The sequence below is a fragment of the Onychostoma macrolepis genome, chromosome 03 (assembly GCF_012432095.1).
Source record: "Onychostoma macrolepis isolate SWU-2019 chromosome 03, ASM1243209v1, whole genome shotgun sequence".
Classification (NCBI taxonomy): Eukaryota; Metazoa; Chordata; class Actinopteri; order Cypriniformes; family Cyprinidae; genus Onychostoma; species Onychostoma macrolepis.
This window is the reverse complement of record NC_081157.1, coordinates 50,251,497-50,273,178: the sequence shown is the minus strand read 5'-3', so window position 1 is coordinate 50,273,178 and position 21,682 is coordinate 50,251,497. Positions and strand designations below refer to the sequence as shown.

Here is a 21,682-nt window from a genome sequence, read left to right as displayed (position 1 = left end):
AGAGAGCTTTTGTCTCATCTGTTTGTTCAAACATCATTCGTCTATTTTAGCTCTTAAATGTGCTTCAGTCAAACTCAGTTCAAATCACTCACCTGTTTTAGTTTTTACGAATCTTTCTGACACAATTAAACATTCATGACTCACCTGAAGATCCTTTTACGCAGCAAGAAACAGATCAAGATGATGATGATGATGAAGTGATCAAATATATAATCACCTGATCTATAACGATTAATCAATAAAGAGGTTTAAAGCTGTGAATGTTGTACCTGAGAACTGGAGAGTCACTTGATTCAGATCATCTTTAAAAACACACAGTGATGATAAATATGAGTGAATATGAGAGAAAAGACTGAAAGTGGATTGAGTGTGAATCAGATCTGCAGTGTTTTATTAGTGAATAATCAGACGTTTATCAGCTGAAACTCACCTGAGTTTGGAGTCGCTGCAGTTTGATTCCTCGCTGAAAAACACATTCACAATCATCATGATTCACTTGAAGATTCAGTTCAACACAGAGTTTGATCTCAATCAGGACACACTGATGTGTTTCACTGTTTCTCTCACCTCTGAAGATGGTGTCCAGTCTGAACTGTGATGAAGGAAAGATTAATTAGAGCAGAATGTATAAAATTAAATTAATATTAAACAGATGAGTCTTGAGAGAGATTGAGTTGATTTACTCCTGAAGAATCACAGATGATCTCATGACTCAGATTCACACAGCGAGACGTGACGAGACGATCAGATGAGACAGAAATAACAGGATCAATCAGTGTTTGCGGCTCTGATGGATCTGCTATCATAAGTCCATCCTGATCAAATGAAACAGACGAGATCATATAATGTGTGTGTGAATAAAGGTGTAGTTTGAGGACAGAAACACACTCACCTGTGAATACCAGCTCTGCTCACAGTCAGGATTATTAGTCTGATTCAGTAAAACAGACAGAATCACATACAGAAAACCTGCTGGAGACTGAATCTCTACACACGACACATTGATGATGTCCATGATTCAAAACTGAAAAGAATGAGTTTTCACAGAACAAACATTAAACCTTTAAATATTTGGCAAGGATGTAATGATATGCCTTTAACACAGTCAGAGTGCCCTTTATTGACAGATTAAGTGCATGGGTCCTGTACTGCAGCAGGATACAGCTGTTTAATGCGGGATTTAACACCAAGAATCTCACTTTATTTATTCTGTAAAATAAATAAATAAATAAATGACATTTGACATATTTAGCAGCTACTTTAGGCACATATTCTAATGAAAAGTCAACATTTTATGACAGCGTGCAGAGTTCAATAACGGGCATTGGTCAGTGAGATGACAGTCAAAGACTCACCGATTTACCTAAAACTAATTTTTTGGTAAATATTTTATAATTTGATCATTCTTTTTTTTTTTTGCTAATCAAAAACACGGCAAAGAAATGTCATAAGCAGATACTCGGTTAAGCCTGAATGTGGTGAGAGCTGATGCTGAATGAAATTCCCACAGAAAGCGAGAAAGCTGCATCTGAAGCACACGCGGATGTTATGAAACCACAAATAAGACTGAAAGCAAGTGATGCACACATGCTTATCAGTGTACATTATTGCGTGTCTGTGGTGAGTGGTTTTGTGCTTGATGTCCACCTGTAAATTCACATGCACGTGCTTTTCTGTGACTATATGATCATCTCCGTGCCAATGTCGAACCTAATTCTTAAATGAAATTAAACTGAGTACTGTTTAATTATTGTATTTTTTTTTAAATTAAATGTATATATAGGCTATAGTTAGTAAAAAATAAATAAAAATAAAGTATTTGCTTACTCTGTAAAAGTCTAGCCCCATAATATTATCCAGGTCCTACAAGTTTGAGGGATACCAATTACGACATTTGACAGTTTAAATAGCTACTTTAGACACAGATTCTAATAAAAAGACTGTAAAAAGACTGCATGCGGAGTTAAATGATGAGCATCAGTCAAGTCAGATGCCAGTCAGATTTTACTTCCCTTTTCCTGGAAGCAGTTTATAGTTTATAAACTTGCTAATTATTAAAAGCTGTAATGCAAAGTATTTCATACCTTAAGCAGATCCTCGATTAAGTAGCCTGAATGATTTGAGGCGAGCAGAGAGCTGATGCTGAGTCAAACTCCCACAGAAAGCATTTGAAGTGCGTGTTTTAATAGACGTTCATGTGAACACGCTACTGTAACACACACACACACACACACACACACACACAGAGAGAGAGAGAGAGAGAGACAGGGGCGGAGCAGACGCTGAACCACACAGAGACCAGGTATCACAATGCAGTCAGACCGCACAAGAGTTTCCACATGCACTTCACAACTATAAACTCTGTGTTGAACTGATTATACGGCGTGACAAAAAAAAAAAAAAAAGAGGAAAAAAAAAAGTATGTACTTGTATGTGTCTGCTCACCGTGTCACCATGTGGTTTCGTGTGTGAAACCTCGAGAAAACTGAGTTGAAACTTTCCAAAACACAGTGCAGTCTTGATTTACATAATTTTGTGTAAAAAACTAAAAGGGGACAACAGCAGCAATACATTCAAGGTTTATTCAAGAAGAAACCATGTCAAAGAGAGGTAGATACAGTGCAGTGCAGGTCAGAGCCAGCCACCCTGCTGAAAAAACAATAGAACACAGAAAACAGCATCTGTGCTTAATGACATTATTATGGACTTTGAACAGACTTTGCTGTTTATGTAACAGTCCCAAAAATGGGATAGACCACCAGATTCTTTACATGGACAGAAAATATTATGGGTCTCAATAACCATGGAAACAATCAAAGTGCATTAAGCTTGTCAAGACAAGTAACACATTTATTTTATATCATATTAATATATATATATATATATATATATATATATATATATATATATATATATATATATATATATATATATATATATATAAAATAAAAATAAAAAAAAAACCAAAGGGAGAGAACAGCATGCAGGTTGGTATAGCCATAACATGTACATGCAAGTCAGCTGGCAATAAATTTAAATTGAATGACAATCAATGTATTCAACATAGGGTTTCAAGAATCCATATGTGTGTATATATCAACCTAGGTATATATAAGTGAAAGTGAAAGTAACGTGAGGCCAAGTATGGTGTCCCATCCTCTGTGTTACAAGTCCAACTCTCTAACCATTAGGCTATGACTGCCTCAAAAGTTAAAATGAATAGAAAGCCATTTAAAGGTTATTGGTATGATAGTGTTTCATTAAAGGTGATTAATATATTAGCTTAATTTTTATTAACAGTCTCTTAGCAGATCTCGCCAGAAAGTATCTGTTTTGTCTGGTAACCAAAACCTTGTCTGTCTCAGGTTCGTCTGGCTTTATTCTGTCTGGGACCCTAAACTGCATCAACAAACATCTCTCAGTCTAAGAGCTGAGAAGAGTAGAAAGCAGGTGATGAAGTGATGATAAAAATGAGTTTACTGAATAACCTTATTGTTTCAGTGCTTGATCAGTTATTGTTACAATAAAACGCCATATGAATACAGATGAGATATGAAACAACAAAATCACCATGTTAAACAACTTGCAAGCATTGCAAGAGCAAGAAAAATAATAACCTGAAATATAATAAAAACAATATGAATAAATGATTGAATTAATAAACGAGTAAATGATTAAATGATAATGAATGAATATATGAGTAAATGTCACTGATTATAAATGATGAACAAAAGGAATAAAACACAGACGTTTGGTCACTTGTCAATCTGGTTGAATTGATCTTTCAGTGTTTTCCATCTCATGTATTTATTTGCGTTACAGATGCAGATGAATGAGAATAAATGTGTCGAGAAGCTCAGAATGAACACAAACTCCCTTCATCATCATCATCATCATCATCATCATCATGTCAAAGATCACAGGGACGTTCAGCCCTGAGTTTGAGTAAATAATGAGTCGATTCAAACCGATCATCCTCTGGACAAGGAGCCGTTTAACTGTTCAGATTCAGATTGATTCAGTGAATCAGGAGCATCAGATCATTTGGACAGCAGCTTCAGGATCCCTGAGAGAAACACATTCAGTTTCAGCAGAAGATTCACTTACAGCAGATGAAGATTCATTCTCATCAGATCTGTGTGAATGTTAAAACATCATCCACCTTTTTCACCTCTTCAGTGTTCAAGTGATTCACTCCATTACATTTATTCAGTTAACAGTTATTCATATATCTGAATGAGTCTTGCTGCATTCAAAGAGCTCATTTGATTCATTCATTCATTCTGTGGGAATCAAACCCACGAAATTTGTGTTGTTCATCCACAGAAATCACTCACCTGTTTCCTGAATCATCATCCTCACGCTGAAAGATGAACTTCTGAAAACATCTGACAACAGATTGAATCTGATTATTACATATTATCACATCTATCACATAATTTGAGTTTATTCAGACTGATAGATTCAGTAATCTGAAGATGAAGGGAAATGTGATTCATGATGAAATAGAATGAGATTTAACAACTGAAATGATTAAAGATGGATCAGGACTCACCTGAAGATCGTTTTACGCTTCATTAAACTGATCAAGATGATGATGAGAAGAACAATGACGAAAACAGCTAAAAGCCACCAGAACTGATCTATACAAGAGACTGAACAAATGCTTAAAGAAATGCACCTATGAAATCAGCTGATATATGAACACGATGAAAAGAATATCAGGAACCACAGATATTAATGTTTTACCTGATTGCTGAAGATCTGGAGTCACTTCATTCCAGAGATCTTTAAAAAACACAATGATCACAAATATGAGCCATAATGAGAGAAAAGATCCAAACTGGATTGAGTGTGAATCAGGGGTGCATTTCCCAGAAACACTGTTAGCTAACTATTGTGGTAAATTCCACTGAACTGAATTGGTAACGACAGAACTTGTGACCAAAGTTGCTTTTGGGAAAAACACCCCTGATCTGCAGTGTTTTATTAGTGAATAATCAGACGTTTATCAGCTGAAACTCACCTGAGTTTGGAGTCACTGCAGTTTGATTCCTCGCTGAAAAACACATTCACAATCATCATGATTCACTTGAAGATTCAGTTCAACACAGAGTTTGATCTCAATCAGGACACACTGATGTGTTTCACTGTTTCTCTCACCTCTGAATGCGGTCACACGACTGAAATGAGACTGAAATGAAATAAAGAAGCATTAGAGCAGCATTTATAATAATAAATTAATATTAACCAGATGAATGTTGCTAGAGACTGAAATAATTTACTCCTGGAGCATCACAGATGATCTCATGACTCAGATTCACACATTGAGACGTGACGAGATGATCAGATGAGACAGAAATAACAGGAGCAATCAGTGTTTGAGGATCTGATGGATCTGCTATCAGACGCTTATCCTGAACAAATAAAACACCATCAGATCGTGTGTGTGTGTGTGTGTGTGTGTGTGAATAATGGTGTAGTTTGAGGACAGAAACACGCTCACCTCTGAGAGCCAGCTCTGCTCACAGTCAGGACTATTAGTCTGATTCAGTAAAACAGGCAGAATCACATACAGAAAACCCGCTGGAGTCTGAATCTCTCCACACGTTATATTGATGATGTCCATGATTCAATGCTAAAAAAGAGGAAAAACATTTTAAATCACATAAATTACTGCATGTCAAGTGGTTTCCAATAACAAACATTTACTTGTTTAATAAACATTTTACACCTTAACAAACATTTACATGTCCATGGTAAAAGTGTATTGACATGCATTTTAAGCACACACAAAAAAAATCTTCTAGGATTTCTCATCTCAAAAGCATTAATTTTCACTCTGTTCTTCACACAAAAATATAATATTTCAGCAAAACGATATTATAAAATACAACAAATACACACACACACACACACACACACACACACACACACACACACACATATATATATTATATCGTTACCAATTCAATGTTTATAGGAAGCGCATTAATATAGAACGTGATTAAACTGACCTGGAACTACCTGTACAGTTAAACGAATTTAATCAACACCTGCCAGCCAATCAGAATCGAGTATTCAGACAGACCATGGCATATATATATATATAGATAACAGAATACAGCAGAGGGCGCCATTGTAATAACAGAAATAACAGTGAATAGATTAATTATACTGGTCAAATCTTTAAAGCAATTTCAAATTTTAATGGTATTTAATTGGACAACAGAGAAGATACTGTGTGTGAAACCACTAAATACAGAGACTCACTCTCACAATGAACATTTCCTTTGCCAAAAGCACAACACTTCCTCTTCATGCACACAGGTCACACAGGAAAGGAACAGAGAGTGTTTTTTTTTACTGCAGTCACGCAATCTACGCCGAGAATATCGTTGCGCGTCTACATGGCGATGTGTGGTAGTGATAGCTATGAAGCTTCGAAACCTTTGCAAATCATATTTGTAAAGAGTGAGCCGGATCGCGTATCAATCTTAAACTACAGTCAATTAATCGATAATAATAGGCTGATTAAAAAACACATTATACAGGCACTTTTTATTTAATGGTATTTAAAATGTTTATTACGACAAACAACACGAGTGACTCTCTTGACTTCATGCTATTCTACAATTCTTAAATGCCATTAACTTTATCAAAGTGTTTTCATAATTACATTTGTCGCCGCTCACGGCGCGTTATCACTCGATCATCCGTCTCTGTTTAATACACCGGTCTATATTGTCAAGTCAAGTCACCTTTATTTATATAGCGCTTTTACAATACAGATTGTGTCAAAGCACTTAACAGTATCAAATTAGAAGATAGAGTGTCAGTAATGTATAATGATAAGATTAAACACTCAATTTTCAGTTAAAGGCATTTCATTATTGAATTCAGAGATGTCATTGTCTAGCTCAGTTTAGTTTAAATAGTATCTGTGCAATCAAATCGGCGATAATCGCTAGAAATTAAGTGTCCCCAACTGAGCAAGCCAGAGGCGACAGCGGCAAGAAACCAAAACTCCCTCTGAGACAGAATGGAGAAAAAACCTTGGGAGAAACCAGGCTCAGTCGGGGGGCCAGTTCTCCTCTGACCAGACGAAACCCACAGTTCAAAAGTTTATATTTCTATTTTAATTTTGTTGCAATTTCTAACAATAGTAGTATTATGTAGTTAGGTATTTTATTATATTTTAGTTATTTTTGGGTGATATATCTGGGGATATATCTCTGGGGGTCATCCGGGCGTCCTGGTCTCCGCCGACGATCAGGGCCGCAGACATCACCTCCCGGCGCCGACCCACCATCTGATCGGACACGGACCGAGAAACAGACTAGGAAAGAAACAGACAAACATTAGCGCAGATGCCATTCAACTTACGATGTAACGAGTACATCGTGTGTTATGTCGTGTGATATATTGTGTACAACAAAATTTGCAATTACATAAAGGTATAGAAATCGCTACTTAATAGTAAGGCGAATAGTTTACTGCAAGTATCCTACTGAATATTGTATGCCTGTCATTATTCAGCACATGCATAGTGTAAAAATACAGCAGTCCAACTGCAGAAGCCCAAGAGGTCAAAGAAAACTCAAAATGAAAAGCATGTACAGTCAGAGAAAACTGTGCAACTACGTCCAGGCCAATGAGAGATTCAATCTGACTCAGCATCATGTCTTTTTGCTGGTCTGACCTGAGGACTAATTTATGGGGGGGAACCCTCTGGTCTGATGGATCCTGCCTTACTCTTTCGTGTCCTCATCTGATTGTTTCCAGCTATTGTATCATCATTCAATGCATCCGCTCACTCTGAACTGAATCACATTTTGTACAGTTACTTTGATCACATCATTAGAAACAAGTGTGAACAGTTTTGATTGGTTGTGTGTAAACGATGACAGCTGTAGTTGTTAAACTTTTGCACAAGTGCATCACAGTGCATGAAAAATGTCATAGAGAGAGAGAGAGAGAGAGAGAGTATTTAATCTCTTCTGTTCTGGCATCATATAACACATCACATTGTTGGATTACTTTTATTTCAAAAAGTATTTAAATACTGTACATCATTTACATGATTGAGAGAGAAACCACAGTGATGATCACACACACTGTCTGTTTACAAACCACTTGCACAAAACGACACTTACATAAATGATAACTGAGAATCTCTTTAACCACAACTTACACTTGATCTTGTTGATAAATAGGTTGCAAATGACTTTCTGTTTATGATTTTTATTTTCATCACAGTGTCTCTGACATATACTTGTAGTTTCCTCCGTCTACTTTTCCCTCCAGCTAAATATGATGAGTAATACTTTCACCCAGCGTTGTTCAAGGCAGATCCTGACATGTTGCATAACAGAAACGAAAGACTCGATCATGAAATGCAACAACTGTATGAAACCAAAAGCAACTTACAGATGTTTACCACATAAAAACAAGGAAAACTGCCTAGGCCAACACATTTGACTCCATATATATAATATTATCTGGATAAATGTCAAATGAATAAACTGAAAAATAAACTGACTAATGAATAAATGTATAAACTTGTTTTAGACCACCAAAAATATGTCACTGTAATATGCAATTTGGATGGATTTGGATATCATAAATACAGCCACCACCAAATATACTTGTGTCTGTTTTACTTTATTCGTACTTGCCCTTAAAAATATGCTCCATAGTTCTTGTAATTGTGTCATTTCTTGAAGCTTTAATTGCAGGCAGTGTTTAACTGATTACATGTCATCTGGACTACGTAAATATAGTACTTGTGATTAGATTAGATTACATTTTAAAATACTCGTAATCAGACTACAGTGACTTTTTTTATTGATTACATGATTGCATTATTATTCACACCAGCAATGAATTACTCATTTATTGATTCTCCTTAATTCCTTTTTTCATCTTTTAATGCCTTGCAGTTCTTTCACAAACCACAGTTTGAGAAGAATTAACATATGTTTAATGCACTTCATGTTGCTAATCACAAGGAATGGAATATATTTTCTTTCTCTTAATGTCAATATGGTACAAGATTGTCTTATGTAAATTAATGTGATAAACAAGTTATGTCAAAAGTAATCAAAGAGTTGTCTCATTATACTGTCTAAAATGTGTAATGCATTGTATTATTTTACTATTTTTATCATATGATTTGGAACCAGTTGCAGACTACAGTGGCTCCTCATTGCAAAGTTTAAGGCCAGTATACTGTATAGAGCGCTGTATCTATGTGTGACGACCCTGAGTCTTCTCCAGATCCTATTGGGCAGAGTGTGGCAGGCTCTGATTGGTCTTCCTCATGTTAATTGTTTGATTAGTAGCATATTTAAGTGTGATATCTGTTAACTGAGACAGGCACTCTGTGAGGGATGTTTTCTCCGGAGTGTCTCTTTGCTTATTTGTTTCTTTTGGCATTTCTTATATCTTGTAGTTAAAGTTTTGTTATTTATTTATTTCTTTAGTTTTCTTTATTATCCCTTGATGTTATACCCTTTATTATACCCTATTAGACTTATGCTTTATAGTTATTACGGATTGCTGTTGTTTTAGTTCAATACAATAAAACAATTAGCATTGATATCCTTTGTTGTTTGCTCCTTTTTAGGTTGCGGCTTTTAGACGAGCTGGACAACACTATGCTTTCTATGAAAAATAAAAGCCTGGAAACTACTGTATATAAACTACATGTTACTAAAATAAAATGTGATAAATTCTTGGTCAAAGCACGTTCTGATTTCTAATGTTGGTGCATGTCAGTGTTGTCTTTTCTTTTCCTCATCAGTCTTTTTTGATTGTGTGTCTATTTTAGATACAGGATTTGTGCTTGTTATTAAAGGGTATTCCCGCAGTGTAATTACCAACGTCAGATACTGTTATCTTCATGTCACAACAGTCGGTGAGTCATTGTGTCTATGTTCACAGAGGGTGATCCTGAGGAGCGGAGAGGGGTGTGCTGCAGGAAAATCCGCACTCTTTTGCATAACTCGCCGAGAGCCTTTTGTAAGTGTAGTTGCTTTAAAGAAAATGCTTCAACGTCTGAATGAGAAACCAGACTCATCTGGCATTAAACACGTATGTGTCAATAATAATATAAAGCTCTTTGATATGAATATTACAATAATACACTGCTTTTACGCTCCTACGCCTTCCACCAACAAAATAAATATTAGAGCACTTAACTTAGTGATTGCTATCGGGATGTGAAGAGTCTTTCAACCAGCATAACAAAAGAAAAAATGAAAATCTTTTTGAATCAAATCACCTCCCCTGCCTTTAACGCACAGGCCTCCAGACCAGAGAGGGGTCCAGCCGAAACACCACTCCTCCCAGAATGTGAAATCACTCATTAGAAATAACGATGAAAGATATTAACTTCACAGTGTAGATGTCATGTTACGCTGGAGCGAGCAGACACAGGAATCAGATTCTCAAAATAGTCTTTTAATGACTCAGGAAGGCACAGAAACACCAGGATGACATTTAACAGCACACAAGGGACTATAGAACAGAACACTCTTTAAATACACAATACAAGACGAGGGGATGAAGAGACACAACTGGAAATCAATGAACTAATAATGACACTAAACGAGGACAGGAACAGGAAGACCAAATAAGGGCATGAGGAAACATGAGGGAGGAAAAACACAGGACACAGGGACACAAGTCTGACAGTAGACAGCTTCAGTCTTAGGACAACTTTGATGAAAGGTTGTGATCCACTTCAAATGTTGACTATACTATAGATCAACTTACATAATTCATAAAGGTGCAAAATGTATTTACTAATATTTGAGAATATATTTGATGGACTTTAATCAGCCGTCTCTGGTTACCCACATACACACAACCCCACATCGATATTATACAATGCTGAAAACAAAGGAAGCTGTTTTAAACCACAAAACCATTGCAGGTCAAGTGTCTTAAACCCAACATCTGAAGGTGAACCACCATCCCATTCTTAACAGGTTACTGCAGTTTGTCCATTTAGTGTTATGACCCAAATTTAGAACCAACATAAAAAGATGTTCAGAAAAAAATCACAATGGCCAGGGAAAAAAAATTGCAAAAACCACCAAAGAATATTAATATAGGCAAAATCTAAGGGCCGTGGATATAACTGCATAAAATGCATCTTCTAAAAGAGTTGGCAAACTTCCCATAAATCTTGAAGTTCAGCTGTAACAACAACCCACTATATACTTTAAGAGAAGACAAAAATCACAACAGCACAGAAACAGGTTTCCTGAGTGATTTTCCTTCCTTCCTGAACTTCATCTCAGTGGTATAAGAATAGGATTTTGCAATTTTGTGACATTATCTATAGACTTACACACACACGCAAAAAGGGCTTAGTTTGGTTTTTCTGAATGTGTGCAAAAAAAAAGACGTTCATTTTTCCACATTGAAAATGAATGGGAAAGGTGATAAAATAAGAGTTTTTGTTTTTGTTTGTAAATAAAACCAATGAATCTGGCACAAATCTTAACATTTCCTCACAAAAACTTGTACTAGAGCACACAAGCAATGTGGAACAAACGTGATGCCTCGCACTCCACTCCTGCTCATTTTTTATTTCTTTTTTTAGATCCTGAATTATTAAATTGTGTGAAACAGTATAAATGTGAAGAACTAAGGAGAAAAATGTATTTATAAGCCATTTATTTACAGAGATTTGAATGACTGAATGTCTGCAGCCTCACAGAAACGATGCTTTAATGATTTTGAGCTCATAAGAAACTCCATAAAGTGGGAATCAGAATCATCTCAAATGAATGACAATAATAAAGAACAGTATTAAAGTAATGCATTCAGTGAACTTTAAGGAGGAAAGATGAAGCTGGAATTCATGCAATTTTAAAAGAGAGATTTGATAGAGGCAAAATTCAGGAAAAGATCAGAAACACAAGAAAGTTCAGATCAAGTCTATAAGAGTCAACTTCCTCAATAACACAGACAGATGCTGATGAATGAGAATAAGTTGAGAAGCTCAGAATGAAGCAACAATCCCTCTCCTGAGGAGCCTGAGTTTGAGTCAATGACTGTGGTGGTGATGAAGATGATGCTGATGATGAAGATCATCCTCTGGACACAGAACCGTTGATCTGCTCAGATTCAGATTGATTCAGTGAATCAGATTCATCAGATTTGAGCTTCATTTGGACACCAGATCCAGGATCTCTGAGAGAAACACATTCAGATTCAGCAGAAGAAGATTCACAGAGTCTCAAATGAAACTTTAATGTTGATGTGATTCAATAAAACTCAAATCTTTCTCTCAGCTTACCTGTTAAACATCTTAAACATCTGACATCAGATTGACACCGATTATTAAATACTGTTACATTCATCCAAGTATTTTCTTGAGAGAGATTTTATAGTTTAGACTACTGATTTCATCATTAAATATGCCTTTATGACACACAATTAAAGACTGTAGACTCACCTGAAGATCCTTTTCCGCAGCAAGAAACAGATAAAAACCAGAAGAACAATGAAGATCAGGACAGAAATCCACCACAACTGATCTACACGAGCAACAGCACAATAAAATCATCTGATGGACTGAATTAATGAACTATATATCATGCTGTCAATCATCAGCTGAACTCACGTGATTCTGGAGATTGAGTTGATCCTCTGACGGAGTCATTAAATGCTGAAAAACACATTCACAATCATCAGGATTCACTTCAGCTACACGAGATTCAATTCAACACAGAGTTTGATCTGAACTGGTGTGTTTTACTGTTAATATTAGAGATCATCAGTCCATCATGAACATCACACTGATAGTTGTGTTTCTCTCACCTCTGAACATGGTGTCAAATCTGAACTGAAATGAAAGAAAGAAGAATTACTGTGAGTTTGTGTTTAATGCCCTGATAAACTGCAGCTCTAATGATTTAAAACATAAATGTTGAGAGAGACTGAGTTGATTTACTCCATCAGAATGACAGATGATCTCGTGATGAAGTTCATTCACACAGTGAGACGTGACGAGACGATCAGAGGAGACAGAAATAACAGGAGCAATCAGTTTCTGAGGATCTGATGGATCTGCTATCAGACGCTTGTCCTGCTCCAAATCAAACAAAAGAGGATGAAGTAATGTATCTGAGTGAATTATAGTGTATAGTTTGAGGACAGAAACACACTCACCTGTGAATACCAGCTCTGATCACAGTCAGGATTATCAGTTTGATTCAGTAAATCAGCATGAAGTCTGTATTCAGTCTCAATCTCTCCACACGTCATGTTGATGTTATACATGATTCAGCTCAAATGAAGAAAAGCTGAAATCACACAACAAATTATATTATTATAACATACTAATATGTTTTCTTACAAAAAACATTTAACTATTTCCGGAAAAGGCCATTTAACACAGTTAAGATTTTACAGTTCGGGTTCTTAAACAAAAATAAGCATCTAAAGGTTTCTGGGACTTTTGTACAAAACATAGCTGTACAAACAAATAGCTTATTTTGTATACTGTGTATTTTTTTTCTTTAAATATATTTTTGCACATTTTTGTATATAGTGTTATTCCCTATGTAGGCTACTTATTATTCTTTTTATTATCCGTGTCTTGTCTTGTCGCTGTCATTCTGTTGCAATGTGAAGCTTCTGTCGCCAAAACAAAGTCCTCGCATGTGTAAACATTCCTGGCAATAAAGCTCTTTCTGCTTCTTCTGATTCTGATTAAATACAAACTGCACGGCAGCCAGGCGCAGACATTCAGCGCTGAGAGCCGGAGCTTCAGACACGGCTTTCTTCTCTGCTTCAAACCTGATTTTACGCAGTTTCCACGGAGTTTTGATTTTTTTTTTCGTTCTTTTTCTTTTTTCTAAGCGATCGCACACACACACACACACACACACACACACACACACATACATTACTTAATTAAAAATATATATGTAGTATAGCCTACAGTCAGGGCTGGACTGGGACAAAAATCGGCCCTGGCATTTTTTGGTCCTGGCGGCCCACCACCATATACACTACCATTACTCGACTGTTTTAAATATTGATAATAATAATAATAAATATTTCTTGAGCAGCAAATCAGCATATTGGATTGATTTCTGAACGATCATGGGACTGGAGTAATGATGCTGAAAATTCATCTTTGATCACAGGACTAAATTACATTTTAAAATATATTAAAATAGAAAACAGTTATTTTAAATAGTAAAAATATTTCACAATATTACTGTTTTTGCTGTATTTTGGATCAAATAAATGCAGGCTTGGTCAGCAGAAGAGAATTCCTTTTTTTTAAAAAAAGCATTCAAAAATGTTCAATAACTTTTGACTGGTAGTGTAGATATGTATCATTGCATCGAGTTGTTTTGGATAATAAAAAAACGTCAGGTCTGACAATATTGTGTCTTTTCGAATTTAAATCTATTTTTATTCGCATTGGCCCATGGAAACCTCTATGAACACACTTGACATGACTTAGCCAAAAAATCGCGGTGGACGAATTTACGTTTTATTAGGAAGTGTTTGCGTATTCTGCACTAATGGCGCGCGCACACAGGATAGATGCCTGCCTCCGTTGCGAGTCTCTATCAAGCACTTTACTGATTAAACTGCTTTCCTCTCCTCCTCCTCCTCCTCCTGGCTCTTTACGCCGCATCACTCACCGCAGAGCAAGCCTGTTCTTGATAAAGCTGCTGTGAAAACGTGGGAAAAGCCGACGAGGAAGAAGTTGGAGTGAAGCGTTCTTTATAGGCGGAGGCTCCGTCTATAGCGCATTGTGATTGGGTGGTTTACGCTGTCAATACAGGAGACAAACCAATGGGCCACTGGCTGCTCGTAGTCCCTGCGTGATGGTCTTTGGCAAAAAAAAAAAAAAAAAAATACAAAATTCTGTCGGTCCCTTCAGTGCGTCGGCCCACCGGGAAAATGTCCGGTATGCGAGATTACCAGTCCAGCCCTGCCTACAGTGTTCTCTTATAAATTGGCTCTGCTCTCGCTCAGATATAGGCTTTCTTTCTATACTTTCTTTCATCTCACACATGAAAAAAAATAAATACTACAGTAATTTAGTAAATAGGCAGTGTTTTTGAACCATACTCAGATTCATTTGTTGTGGTAATTCTATAGTTGCTGTGGTAATATAACAACTATAGTAATATAAACAAATTACTTTTCCCAATACCGTACTAAGTTTTCTACAAGTATGGGTACGTTATACTACAATACACTACAGTTTACTGTAGTAAAAACTAAAGTATACTACAGTATTTATTACAGTTTATCAGTTCATTATAGTTAATACTACTACAATATGCTGTAGCATGCATTAACAAAGTGTTGTACAGACTACATGATACACTTTACTACAGCATGCTTCAAAAACACTAGTATTTACTATAAATTACTATAGTATTTTAAATAACATTTGAACGTTAGTAAGTTTTTACAATTATGCATGTGCGTGTGTGAATCGTCCTTTAGAAAGCGGCGATCAAACACACGCTCATTTTTAGCAGTTATACGTTTATTTAAATGATCTTTCTTCCTCTCTTAAATTGCTAATATGCAAAGATGTCATTCATCCCGACGTTGACACCTTTTCCAAATATTGTGTACTTGTGACAGTAGGCTATCTATGCTTTATAAACCATGCTAATTAAAAATAATGGTGACACTTTAGTATAGGGAACACTTATTCACTATTAACTACGGCTTTTCCCTCAATAAATTCCTAATTTGCTGCTTATTAATAGTCAGTAAGGTAGTTGTTAAGTTTAGGTATTGGGTAGGATTAGGGATGTAGAATAAGGTCATGTAGAATAAGGCATTAATATGTGCTTAATCACTACTAATAAATGGCTAATATTCTAGTAGGCTAATATGCATGCTAATAAGCAACTAGTTAAGGGACCCTAAAATAAAGTGTTACCAAAATAATAATAATAATAATCTTTCACAATCAATAGACAACCGGTACACGGTCCAGCGTAATTAAATGTACAGTCAATTAAAAAGAAATGTAAAAGCGCACGTACCTTATAGCGAATTAATCCTCGGTCAGAATAAGTGAGGGAGCTTGATGACAGAAAGAAGTTCCTCTTGTTTGTTGTACATGCAGCGCAAGCACACATACAGAGCTCATGCTGATCTGCAGAGGGAGCACAGCCTTTATTGCGAGCACTGAGGGAGATTCCGAGGCTATCAGGCACATCCTGCAGTAGTTCAGTGCGCACTATAGAGGGCGCCGCTGTAATCTGTGCGGCTTGATCTCGACTACAGTACACATGCAGCGTATTCAGACTGTAAACCAAATCCTCTGTTCTCCAAACACTTCTTTTGAGTTTCTTCATGTTTTTGTTTTCCCAAGTGAATAGCTCCACTTTAATGATCATGATGAGAAAAGGGTGCGGTTCAGGAGACGAGAGCGTTGCGCGCTCTAATATTTCAGTCTCCTCATTTCTGAGTTTCCTGTTACTTCCTCACAAACTTCAGTTTAAGGCTGTTTAATTATATCCATTTCCAATCAAATCCATGTTCTTCTAGTTTGTGTTTCCAGATGAGCTTTTCCCAGAAACGTGTCTGCCCATCAGAAGAACCCGGATCATCTGGACTGGAGCTGATCGCTGACATCTCTGAAATAAGAGACAGAAAATAAGGTTAAAGTTTTTTAAAATAGGGCAAAGATAAAGATATTCAGAAGAATCAGTTGACTGTAATGAAAAAAAAACTACAAGTCAAATGAACTCTTCACACTACAGGACAATCCAAAATAATTGTTTCTTATTGCTTAAACAGTGTATCAGACATTACCAGGACGTGCTTTAGTTCCCGTCGCCATTTGCACTGAATCTAATCACAACGATCCCACGAAGAAGAAAACAAACACATTCAAAACATAAAAAACTCAACACAGCCTATGTAATATCTGAAAAGCAACAATTGTGCATGAAACACAGAAGTGCAGGAAAAATATAGCTAATCTCACCAGGAGTCGAGCTGCTGTTTAACGTCACTCAGCTTTACTTTCACTTTCGGTTCCGCGCGATCAAATCCTCATCATCACGTGACCTGTAGAAGAGGCGACAGACTCCTGTACTTTGCTATTCTGGAAAAAGTAATCGATAATAACTGTAATAAAAAATATTCAGTATTTGTTTTGTAGTAAAACTAACGACATGAAACATTCATCGGAATTGATCTGAAAGACTATTTCAGTGTTTACAGGCACAGCTCACTGAACACGAGAAACACCACATGAAGCACAAATACAGCAGACACAAGCAGAGAAGCATTACTGGAGTTTGGTCAATAAACTTTATTCATTCCGTCACTAATAATTTTTAATAACGGAGATCTAGCGCCTCCTGCCGGACACTCAGCGAATATAAACATCCATAAAACTGCAGAGACATGTTTTTATTGTCAGGCATGAGAAAATCAGTGTCATTACAGGTACTGGCACATTGTTCCTCTGGCTCTTTGTAATTTAACTTTTTTTTAAATGCACCAAACACAGATATAAGTGATTTTTTCACCTCACAGGAAGCACTAACTGTGTTCAATCCCTACATAGACAACTTCTTTCTGAAATGCTGACTACATATTCACTAGGTTTGGGAGCAGAAGATCTTAGAAACAAGATCTGAGATCTGCTGAATACACGTCAGCATGCAGCGGGACAAAAGTCACTGTAGAGGGACAAAAGTAACAAGTGTTCCATTCAACCCGACAGGAACTACTGACATTTAAACCAGATTTATTTTTATACTGAAAAACTCTGAAAAGGCAAACTTCAGGATGTGTTACTGCACTAAATAAAAAATAATGCTTCCATAATTGACTTATTTCGGACCTAACCGTGGGAAACAATGATGAAATCATGCTTTGTTACTTTCATCCAGTGTTACTTATGTCCCCGCTCTCCCCTAATTTTTTCATTTAATTGTCATTTTGTCATGATAATATTATGGATTATATATCTTTGTGGGCCCCACTACTTGAGGGCCCCAGTTGCTTAGTTCCACTATTACAACAAACTAGTGAAATACTATCTTGATTCATTTACAGCTGAATTGTTCAATCAATGATTTAAAACAGTGTGAATATGAAGAAATGAGACAGAGGGATCAGTTATGTATTTATTTTCACAATACATATCAATTCAAAGCAGAGATTCAGCTTTGAGTTTGAGTAAATATTAAAAACATCACAATGATCCTGATCATCTGGACACAGAGCCGTTGATCCGCTCAGATTCAGATTTATTCAGTGAGTGATGATCATCAGATCTGTCCTGTGTTTGTACAGCAGATTCAGGATCCCTGAGAGAAACACAGTCATCAGAGCTTCTGTCTCAGCTGAGATTACAACACCATCCGTCTGTTTAAATAAAGATGACTTGACTTGACTACATTTACACAGTCTTACATTGTCAGGTGATGCAGTAAAACTCAGTTCAAGCCTGTCTATTGCTTTGATTCACTCACCTGTTTTCACATTCATTACACAGTAACATGCTCAGCGCTGCCCTGCAAAAAAAAAAAACATACGCAAACAGATGGACATATTTCCATTTATTAAGAGAGATTTCATAGTTTAGGCTGACTTTATGACAGCTCTGTCATTGTTTGTTAAAGAGGTAAAACATTAGTTTTGGTTTTTAAGTGCTAGCAATCAGAGACCCTTTTATTAGTGACACTGAACATGGACTCTATCTAAACTACCAGATCTTACAAATAGTGTCATCAAATAGCGTTAAAGGGACAGTGTATGAAATTAAATGTTCAATAGATATCCAAAGACTTGTTTAAATGATAGAAATGCATATTTGCTGAATGCTGGAGGTATATGAGAAAGTATTGTAGCATTTGCCTTTTTATCATTAATAACAGAAAAGTAAATGCTATAACACTTTTTTGTATTTCGTTTACCTTGTTTATCAGTTCTTTTAAATATTTTATTAGAACTGATAAACAATGACAGTAAACTAAAGAAGATGGAGAATCTGAATTCTGGTGCTCACAACTCAGGTGCTCTTAGCATTGCAAAATAAAAGTCCTGCTTCTAACGCATTGTCCACACAGAAAAACAGATCATTGAAGAAAAAAAAAAAATTCCAAATATCGTCTGATAGTATATCAGTGCCTTGGCGATACATCAGTCGAGCACAACTCACAACTCACCTGAAGATCCTTTTACGCAGCATGAAACAGATCGAGATGATGAGAAGAACAATGATGAAAAGAGCAAACAACCACCACAACTGAGCTATAAAATATAAATAAATAAATAAATCAGCTGATATATACAAGAAATAGACAACAATTAAATCTCAACTGAATTATAAATTATTATTGAAGTAAATTATAAAATATTTCTCTTTCACTAAACGTAGGAGTGTTTTAATTGTTGTTGCTATACAGCTGAACTCACGTGATTCTGGAGATTCTGGTGTCGATCCGCTGATGGAGTCAGTCTCATTCCACACTGAGAAAAAAAATCACATTCATAATCATCATGATTCACTTCAATCACAGAAGATGCTGTTAACAAAACAGTTACAATAACACGTCTCTGGACGTAGCAGCCATTTCTGCTGCATCAGGACAGATGTTTGCAGTAATTACAAGGTAGATTAAGATACATGTATAACCTAAAAAGAGAGAGAAGTTCACACAGAAATGAAACTTTATTCTCCCTCATGTTATCCCAAATCTGCTTTTGTGTTTCACAGACGAAAGCACGTCATACAGGTTTGGATTGACATGATGGAGATTTCTGTGGATTTCTTTAAGGATCATCTGTGCATCATAAAGTGTTTCTCTCACCTTTGAAGACAGTCTCGTATCTGGACTGCAGTGAAAGAAAGAATCGTTAGAGCATCATTTATAACGTGCATGAATGTTTCTTTGATTAACGCAGTATAAGTTCATAGTGTATATTAATAAATAATCATCATTTACTCTATCAGAATCACAGATGATCTCATGATTCAGATTCACACAGTGAGACGTGACGAGACGATCAGATGAGACAGACGTCACAGGAGCAATCAGTTTGAGTGGTTTTGATGGATCTGCTATCAGACGCCCGTCCTGAACAAATTAAACACCATCAGATTGTGTGTGTGTGTGTGTGTGTGTGCAGTGGTGTAGTTTGATGACAGAAACACACTCCTCTGAATACCAGCTCTGCTCACAGTCAGGATTGTAGGATTGATTGAAGCTATATGAGGAAACTCTGTACTCAAACTCGTCTGCAGTCTGGATCTCTTTACAGGTCACATTGATGGTGTCCATGTTTCAAATCTTAAAAGAGAGGGAAAATTATTTAAATCACAGAACTAATTATTGTGTTTTCTTACTATGAACATTCAAATACATGTAGAAAAGTTCATTCAAAGCAGTGAAAATGCTGAAAGCTTCATCTATTGTATAGAAACTAAAATAGAGCATTTCTTTGGAATAAATGGTGCAACTTTTTAACTGGACAACAGATATAATAGATACAATAGAACAATTAAATAGGCTAATTAAACGCGTTCTTTGTCTTGTAATTTATAATCTTTAACTGCGCAAAACTTTTCAGAAGGCGTGAATGCAGAGCACCAAAGCGCTTATGTCAGCGACCTCACTCGATGAAAAGTTATGAAAGCCCTGAACCGCAAGAAAGAAAAAGTTGTTATGAAGAAAAACATTTGTAACGGAGAAGAAAAAAAAGTTTTGAAGAAAGGGAAAAGAAAAAAAAAAAACCAGAGAGAGAGAAAAAAACATCTTCTCTATTTTCCACCACGCTGTGGTTGAGGGCAAACACAGAAACACCGTCACCTCTCTGCTCAGGCAGAATTTAGTGTTTGAAGACAAAAGAGGAAGAAAAAAAAACCTTACACAAACCCACAGCGGTCGGAATCTCTCCACATGTTACTGTGATGTTAGTCATGAATATAAGCGGTGGCTTTCGTGAACATTTTTATATTTTTATAGCCCTTTATACAACATAAATTGTATAATTTTATTCAAAGATTTAAACAGGATAATAACAGAACCAATAATACAAACTTCAAAAAATGAGGCAAAATCTAATTCTGTAGTAAAGCAGCTCGTTATTCTGATCAATTCAGCTCAGTGTTGGCTCAGTTCAAGTTCATTTATTATGAAAAAAAAAAAGATGGGTGAATAAGGTGTTATTGAAGTGTGACTGAAAGCAATGAAAATGTCTCATCTCATCTCATTCTAAAAAAAGGTGATGCCTTTAAAATACCATTGGGTCTGTTTCTCAGACGAAGCTTTCGCATTGTTTCAAATTTCGCAGCTTCTTTACACATAATCGAATAAAAAGCCTGGATTGTATCAGAGTTATATAACGAGCATAGGTCAGACTTCAACCACATTTTTCCCTAAATATTTTACATTTGATGATTCCCTTTCCCTGCAAGACGTTTATAAACTTACTAATCATGAACAATGCAATGAGAAGTATTTCATACCTTAATCGGTTCCTTGGTTAAAATGGCCTGAATGATGTGAGAGCTGATGCTGAATGGAAGTCTAAAGCGTGATAAGCGTCTGTGAAGAGCACAGTGTCGCCTGTTATCTGCGGTTTATACACATCTGACACATCGAGGGGCGTGTCTAGAGGGGTGGCACCCGCCCCCCTCAAAATATGC

The 21,682-nt window shown here is 36.2% G+C and overlaps 1 protein-coding gene and 1 long non-coding RNA gene across 2 annotated transcripts in view; one reads left to right on the top strand and one right to left on the bottom strand.

The window, feature by feature from the left end:
* Positions 1-21,682, top strand: part of LOC131535819 (gastrula zinc finger protein XlCGF57.1-like) — a 509,738-nt gene that overhangs the window by 393,753 nt on the left and 94,303 nt on the right. The gene's annotated exons all lie outside the window — the stretch shown is intronic.
* Positions 18,265-20,077, bottom strand: LOC131536131 (uncharacterized). Its single transcript, XR_009269853.1, has 6 exons — positions 19,980-20,077; positions 19,845-19,869; positions 19,450-19,503; positions 19,200-19,284; positions 18,504-18,545; positions 18,265-18,338 (listed from the first exon to the last, which is right to left on the bottom strand). It is a non-coding gene; the product is annotated as an uncharacterized LOC131536131 (long non-coding RNA).